The sequence below is a fragment of the Bos mutus genome, chromosome 9 (genome assembly GCF_027580195.1).
Source record: "Bos mutus isolate GX-2022 chromosome 9, NWIPB_WYAK_1.1, whole genome shotgun sequence".
NCBI classification, from domain to species: domain Eukaryota; kingdom Metazoa; phylum Chordata; class Mammalia; order Artiodactyla; family Bovidae; genus Bos; species Bos mutus.
Genome location: NC_091625.1, coordinates 2,845,831 through 2,853,879, shown reverse-complemented (window position 1 = coordinate 2,853,879; position 8,049 = coordinate 2,845,831).

Genomic DNA, 8,049 nt, shown 5'->3' with positions numbered 1-8,049 from the left:
TAGCTGCCAGGCTCCTCTGTCCATGTAATTCTCCAAGCAGGAATATTGGAGTGGGTAGCCATTCCCTTCTCTAGGAAATCTTCCTGACCCAGCTATTGAACCCAGGTCTGCTGCATTGCAGAAAAATTCTTTACCATCTGAGTAATTTTTGTGGTTTTATACAATCATTAGTCAAGTAGCCATATTTTTAACTATTGTGATTTTGAGTTTTGGAGGTCTGGCATTTTTACCAAACTAGACTATTATTCTTATGTCATAATGTGACTGACATAATCATACTTTGAGAAATATCAGTAGTGCCATTTTCTTTTTCACTTGTGTTCTCATTACTACTAATTTCATTAACAATTGTTGGTGTTTTCTTGTATTGTTTTGTGTTTTTTTATGATTTTGTTTGTCAATTTTAAAAAGAGAATAAAATCAATTAAGGGAAAATGTTATTAAATTCATAAAATATCCTTAAATAAACTTATTTGGACACACTCAACAATGGAAAAGATCACAATATACTGAAATGTGACAAGCAGTATGAGCGCCAAAATGGTATCAGGAGACACTGTGCATACCCTTCCTTTCCCAAAATATCTAGGACATAGAATGCACCATATTTATTCCATGTAGGGTACATGAGCATACCTACATTGATTTGAATATTTTAGGGCATGATTCTACTTTCTTTTTTATTTAAATAAATACACTTTCAGGGGAGGTTCTGATATTGTTTTCTGCATATTGAAATTATTTTCCTGCCCCATTCCAGGGGGGGAGGAGCAAAGATGGTGGAGGAGTAGGACGGGGAGAACTCTTTCTCCCCCACAAATTCATCAAAAGAGCATTTAAACGTAGAGTAAATTCCACAAAACAACTTCTGAATGCTGGCAGAGGACATCAGGCACCCAGAAAAGCAACCCAACTCTTCGAAAGGAGGTAGGAAAAAATATAAAAGACAGAAAAAGAGACAAAAGAGGGAGGGATGAAGCTCTGTCCAGGGAAGGGAGTCTTAAAAAGAGAGAAGTTTCCAAATACCAGGAAACCTTCTCACTGCCGAATCTGTGCCGAGCTTTGGAAGCACAGAGGGCAACATAACAGGGAGAAAAAATAAATAAACAATTAAAACTCACAGATTGCGAGCCCTACGGTAACTCCCCCAGCAGAGAAGCAGCGCAGATGCCTGCACACGCCATTAGCAAGCGGGGGCTGGGCAGGAAGGCACGGCGTGGGCTGCATCGCTCAGAGTAAGAATCTGGCCTGAATACCCTGAGCACTATCTGAGCGAAATAATTTGGGCTAGCAAACCAGACTGTGGGATATCTACCACGCAAAAAGCCAGCCCCAACCTAAGACACCACCAGGCCTGTGCACGGAACAAAGGACTGAACAGAGAGAGCCGGCTGCAGACCTTCCCCCGGTGACAGGCAGCCAGAGCGGGAAGGGGGCAATCGCAGCCCCAGAGAGACATTATCTATAAAACTGTAAGCAGGCTTCTTTGCTAACTAAAACTTCTTGGGGGTCTGGATGGTCAACATCTGCCTGAGAAGGTGCGCCAGTTTTACACCCAGATAACCGAGTGGCGGGGAGGCGATAAGTCGCAGCATTGGAGCTCGCCAAACACCTCATCACCTGAGCTGCTTGGACCTGGGAAGAGCACAAAACTTAGGCCCAACTGAGTCTGTGCCTCTGAGGACTACCCGAGTGCCTGAACCTGAGCGGCTTGGACCTGGGAGGTGCATGCAGCCCAGGGCCGGCCTTGGATTGTTCCCGGCGGAACAACCTAGAGCCCGAGCAGTGTGGGCAGAGAGGCTACACGCACCGTGAGCGGGGGCAGACCCAGTGTGGCTGAGGTACTGCAAGCGCACGCCAGTGTTATTTGTTTGCAGCATCCCTCCCTCCCTCCCCACAGTGCGACTGAACAAGTGAGCCTAAAAAAAAAAAAAAAAAGTTTCCCCCACCGTCCCCTTTATGTCAGGGCGGTAACCAGACACTGAAGAGACCAGCAAACAGAAGAAGTTATAACAGAGGGAAACGCCTTGGAAGCTACAGGCAATAGATTAAAACCCGTGGTTCCTACGGACTACATAGGAAGGGGCCTATTGATCTTGAGAAATATAAGTCGGACCAAGGAACTAGCCAAAAATGAACTGAACCCACAATACTCACAACAAAACCAGAGAAAGTCCTAGATATATTTTTACTATTTTTACGATCATTCTTTCTTTCTTTTTCTTTTTAATTAAAAAAAAATACTTTTTAAGTCCTCTATTGTTCCTTTAATTTTCACTTTTATAACCTATTACTTTGCAAAAAAAAAAAAAAAAGACCCTATTTGTTTCTTCTTCAGCAAACTTCATATATATATATATATATATATTTTTATAATTTTTTGACCTTGTTTTATTTTTTTTCTTCTTTTCTTTAACATTGTATTTTTGAAATTCCAAACTCTACTCTAGTTTTTTAATTTTAGCTTTTTGGTATATGTTATCAATTTTGTACCTATAGTTTTTTTAATAATTTCTGTGACTTTTCTTTTTTTCTGTTTCTTTCTCTTCTTCTTTTATATAACATTGTATATCTGAAATTCCAAACTCTACTCTAGATTTTTAATTTATGCTTTTTGGTATTTGATATCAATTTTATACCTGTATTTTCTTTATAATTTTTGCGACATTGTTTGTTTTTGTTTGTTTGTTTGTTTTCTCTCTTTATGTCTCTTCTTCCTTTTTTTTTAACATTGTATTTTTGAAATTCCAAACTCTACTCTAGATTTTTAATTTTTGCTTTTTGGTATTAGTCATCAATTTTGTACCTGTATTTTCTTTATAATTTTCAAGACCTTGTTTGTTTTTCTTTGTTCGTTTTTTCTTTTTCTTCTTCTTTTCTTTAACATCGTATGTTTGAAATTCCAAACTCTACTCTAGATTTTTAATTATTGCTTTTATGTATTTGTTACCAATTTTGTACCTTTAAGAACCCAATCCTCAGGACCCATTTTTCACTAGGGAGCGAGATTACTGGCTTGACTGCTCTCTCTCCCTTTGGACTCTCCTTTTTCTCCACCAGGTCGCCTGTGTCTCCTCCCTAACCCCTCTCTACTCTGCCCAACTCTGTGAGTTTCTGGGTGTTCCAGACAGTGGAGAACACTTAGGGAACTGATTACTGGCTGGATCTGTCTCCTTCCTTTTCATTCCCCCCTTTTATCCTTCTGGCCACCTCTGTCTCCTTCCTCCTTCTTCTCTTCTCTGTATAACTCCATGAACATCTCTGAGTGGTCCGGTTGTGGAATGCACATAAGGAAGTGACTACTGGCTAGCCCACTCTCTCCACTATTGATTCCACCTCATCTCATTTGGGTCACCTCTAACTCCCTCCTCCCTCTTCTCTTCTCCATATAATGCTGTGAACCTCTCTGAGTGACCCTCACAGTAGAGAAACTTTTCATCTTTAACGTAGATGTTTTATCAATGGTGCTGTATAGAAGGAGAAGTTTTGAAACTACTGTAAAAATAAGACTGATAACTGGAAGCAGGAGGCTTAAGTCCAAACCCTGGCTCCAGGGAACTCCTGACTCCAAGGAACATTAATTGACAGGAGCTCATCAAACGCCTCCATACCGACACTGAAACCAAGCACCACACAAGGGCCAACAAGTTCCAGGGCAAGACATACCAAGCAAATTCTCCAGCAACAAAGCAACACAGCCCTGAGCTTCAAGACACAAGCTGCCCAAAGTCACCCCAAAACCATAGAAATCTCATAACTCATTACTGGACATTTCATTGCACTCCAGAGAGAAGAAATACAGCTCCACCCACCAGAACACCGACACAAACTTCCCTAACCAGGATACCTTGACAAGCCACCTGAAATTATTTTCCTGCCCCATTCCAGAATGTTTGAAGATTTGCATTTGTTATTATTGCATTCAGCATGCCTCAATAAGCAAGTCAAAGAAAAGGATATAGATTAATTCACTGAAAGATACATGGGTACATTCTCTGCTATATTATTCAAATGTTATTGCAATGATTATGGCAATCACAGCATAAAATAGAATATATCTGTCTTAATAATAGCAGGCCATTAAATAAGGTAAATGTTTCTTAGCTCTCTAGCGATTGGTAAAATTGAAATGCAAACCAGTTGGGGTGAAGAAAATATGAGTATCTTTCTCTTTTCAAGACTAAATCACATAGAGAAAACGTAAGCAAACTAGGAAACACAATATATGATTTTTCATTTTATAAAGAATTTTTAATACATGTTACCTTCTTCTTTTCAAAATAAATATGATTAAGAAGATTTATCTGACAAAAATAGCACTGACATAAAAATTATTTTGTTGATTTTTTATTCTGGTTTACTTTACGATATTTTCTTTCTACTAAGTAGCAAAATATTAATGATTGCATAGTTAATTATAAAAAGCTTAATATATGGGCTCTGGAAAAAAATCAAAAGGGATTTGATTTAGCTCATACCTGAATGGTCTAGTGCTTTTACCTACTTTATTTAAGTTTGAATTTTGCAATGAGGACTTCATGATCTAAGCCACAGTCACTTCCTGGTCTTGTTTTTGCTGGCTGTATAGATATTCTCTATATAGGCAAAGGAGAAAAGGAAAGATACATCAATCTGAATGCAGAGTACCAAAGACTAGCAAGGAGATATAAGAAAGCCTTCCTAAGTGATCAATGCAAAGAAATAGAGGGAAAAAATAGAATGGAAAATACTAGAGATCTCTTCAAGAAAATTAGAGATACCAAGGAAACATTTTATACAAAGATGGGCACAATAAAGGACATAAATGATATGGACCTAAAATAAGAAGAAGATATTAAGAGGTCACAAGAATACACAGAAGAACTATACAAAAAAAAAATCTTAATGACCAGGAAAACCACGAAGATATGATCACTAACTAATGTTGATGTAATAACTAGAGCCAGACATCCTGAAGTGTGGTCAAGTGGACCTTAGGAAGCATCACTACAAACAAAGCTAGTGGAGGTGATGGAATTCCTGCTTAGCTATTTCAAATCCTAAAAAATGACTCTTTGAAATTGCTACACTAAATATGCCAGCAAATTTGGAAAACTTAGCAGTGGCCACAGGACTAGAAAAGGTCAGTTTTAATTCCAGTCCCTAAGAATGGTCAAGATACTGCACAGTTGCACTCATCTCACATGCTAGCAAAGTAATGTTCAAAACGCTCCAAGCCAGACCTCAACAGTACATGAACCTAGAACTTCCATTCCAGCTGGATTTTAGAAAAGACAGAACCACAGATCTAACTGCCAACATCTAATGGATCATAGAAAAAGCAAGACAATTCCAGAAAAAAAAAAAAACATCTACTTATACTTCATTGACTGCACTAAAGGCTTTGACTGTGTGAGTCACAACAAACTGTGGAAAATTTTTCAAGAGATGAGGATACCAGACTGTCTTCCCTGCCTCCTGAGAACTCTTTATGTAGGTCAAGAAACAACAGTTAAAACCAGACATGGAACAACAACAGACTGGTTCTAAATTGCGAAAGGAGTATGTCAAGGTTGTATATTGTCACCCTGTTTATTTAACTTTTATGTAGAGTGTATCATACAAAATACCAGGCTGGATGAATCACAAGCTGGAATCAAGATTACTGGGAAAACAGTAATAACCTGAAATATACAGATGACACCACCCTAAAGGCTGAAAGTGAAGCCAAATGAAAGAGCCTCTTGATGAAAGTGAAAGAGGAGAGTGAAAAAGCTGGCTTAAAATCAACATTAAAAAAACCAAGGTCATGCCATCCAGTCCCATTACTTCATGGCAAATAGATGAGAAACGAGGAAAATTTTGAAATACTTTTTTTTTTTTTTTTATTGGGCTCCAAAATTACTTCAGAATGACTATAGCCATGAAATTAAAAGGTGTTTGCTCCTTGGATGCAAAACTATGACTAACCTGGACAGCATATTAAAAATAGAGACATGACTTTGTTGACAAATGTCCATCTAGTCAAAGCTATGTTTTTTCTAGTAGTCGTGTATGGATGTGAGAATTGGATCATAAGGAAAGCTGAGCGATGAAGCATTGATGTTTTTGAACTGCGGTTTGGAGAAGATTCTTGAGAGTCTGTTGGACAGCAAGGAGATCAAACCAGTTAACCCTAAAGGAAATCAGTCCTGAATACTCACTGGAAGGACTGATACTGAAGCTGAAACTCCAATACTTTGGCCATGTGATGCAAATAACTGACTCACTGGAGAAGACTCTGATGCTGGGAAGGATTGAGGGCAGGAGATGACAGAGGATGAGATGTTTGGATGGTATCACCAACTTGATGGACATGAGTTTGAGCCAGCTCTGGGAGTTTGTGATGGACAGGAGGCCTGGCATGCTGCAGTCCATGGGATCACAAATAGTCACACACAACTGAGTGACTTAGTGACAGAAGTGAACTGATGGACAAACTAACTATAGTTTTCCACTTGCTACAATGTATTATCTGTAATATCCAGTTAGCAACAATAACCAAAATAGTATGTGCAAGGAAACAGAACAAACAGGGAAAAACGGTCAACAGAAACTGACTCTGAGGAGGCCTGGAAACTTGGAAAAGTTTCTGCTGATACCCACAAAACCCACATATGGTTAGTTTTCATATCTAATATACACAGAAGATCCCAAAATCTACAGTGACAGAAAACTAGTCACAGTGCCTAGATCTGAAGTGGGAACCTGGGGATGAATACTAGTAGGTTCTGTTGTGATAGCAAACTGTTCTAAAATTAGATTTGTAATGACTGTTGCACAAATCTCTCAATATACAAAAAACACCTAATTAGATATTTTTAAAATTATACATTAGTGTTATATGAATTATATAGCTCAATAAGAATTTAAAAATATGCATAGTGACTTTGAATATAAGGTTATTTTTGATATTAGAATGGAGCCATTGTACTAAAAAATTCACTTAACATTTATTTTGGTATTATCTGTAGGAAATTTTAAACTAATACATAGTGTTCTTTAATCCACTTTATGTCTGATCCCATATCTTTGCTATTTCAACTGCTTCTTTTTGGAGGGCTTCCAGGTGGTAGTAGTGGTAAAGACCTGCCTGCCAATGCAGGAAGTTTTCAGTTCCTGGGTTGGGAAGATCCCCTGAAGGAAGGTAAGGCAACCCACTCCAGTATTGTTGCCTGGAGAATATCATGGACAGAGGGTCCTGGCAGGCTATGGTCCAAAGAATCTGACAGGATTGAAGCAACTTTGCATGCACACATACACATGCTTCTTTTTAACAAAGGGTATTAGAGAGCCAGCAGTCAATATTCCTTAGAAGTAATCCCTAAAATACGAGATGACACCTGAGTTACTCTTCCTTGATGCAAGCACGCAAAGAAAAATCTTTAAGGAATATCTTCCATGTCAAAAGAAAAAATCAAGTATAGAAACATAAATAAAAAACAACAGAACAAAAGAGTGATTCTAGGATTTCTTTAGTTGATCAGTAGAAATACAATATAATACAGATAGAAACTACTGAATAACAGGATTATGTTAAAAACTAGACCAAAGGAAAACAGAAAATTAAGTGATTCTTAGATAAAAAACACTGAGATCTATATTAGATTATGAGCTTTGAAAGACACTGAACTTTTGAAACATTTATCAGTTCAGTTCAGTCCCTCAGTTGTGTCTGACTCTTTGCAACCCCATGGACTGCAGCATGCCAGCCTTTGCTGTCCATCAAAAACTCCCAGAGCTTGCTCAAACTAATGTCCATCGAGTTGTGATGCTATACAATCATCTCATCTCCTACTGTGCCCTTCTCCTCCTGCCTTCAATATTTCCCAGCATCAGGGTCTTTTCTAATGTTTATAAATTCCATTTGCTATGGACCTTTTATGGACTGTACTCAGCTAGACTCTTCTGTCCATGGAATTCTTCAGGCAAGAATATTGGAGTGGTTTGCCATGCCCTCCTCCGGGGATCTTCTTGACCCAGGGATAGAATCCACATCTTTTATTTCTCCTGCATTGGCAGGTGGGTTCT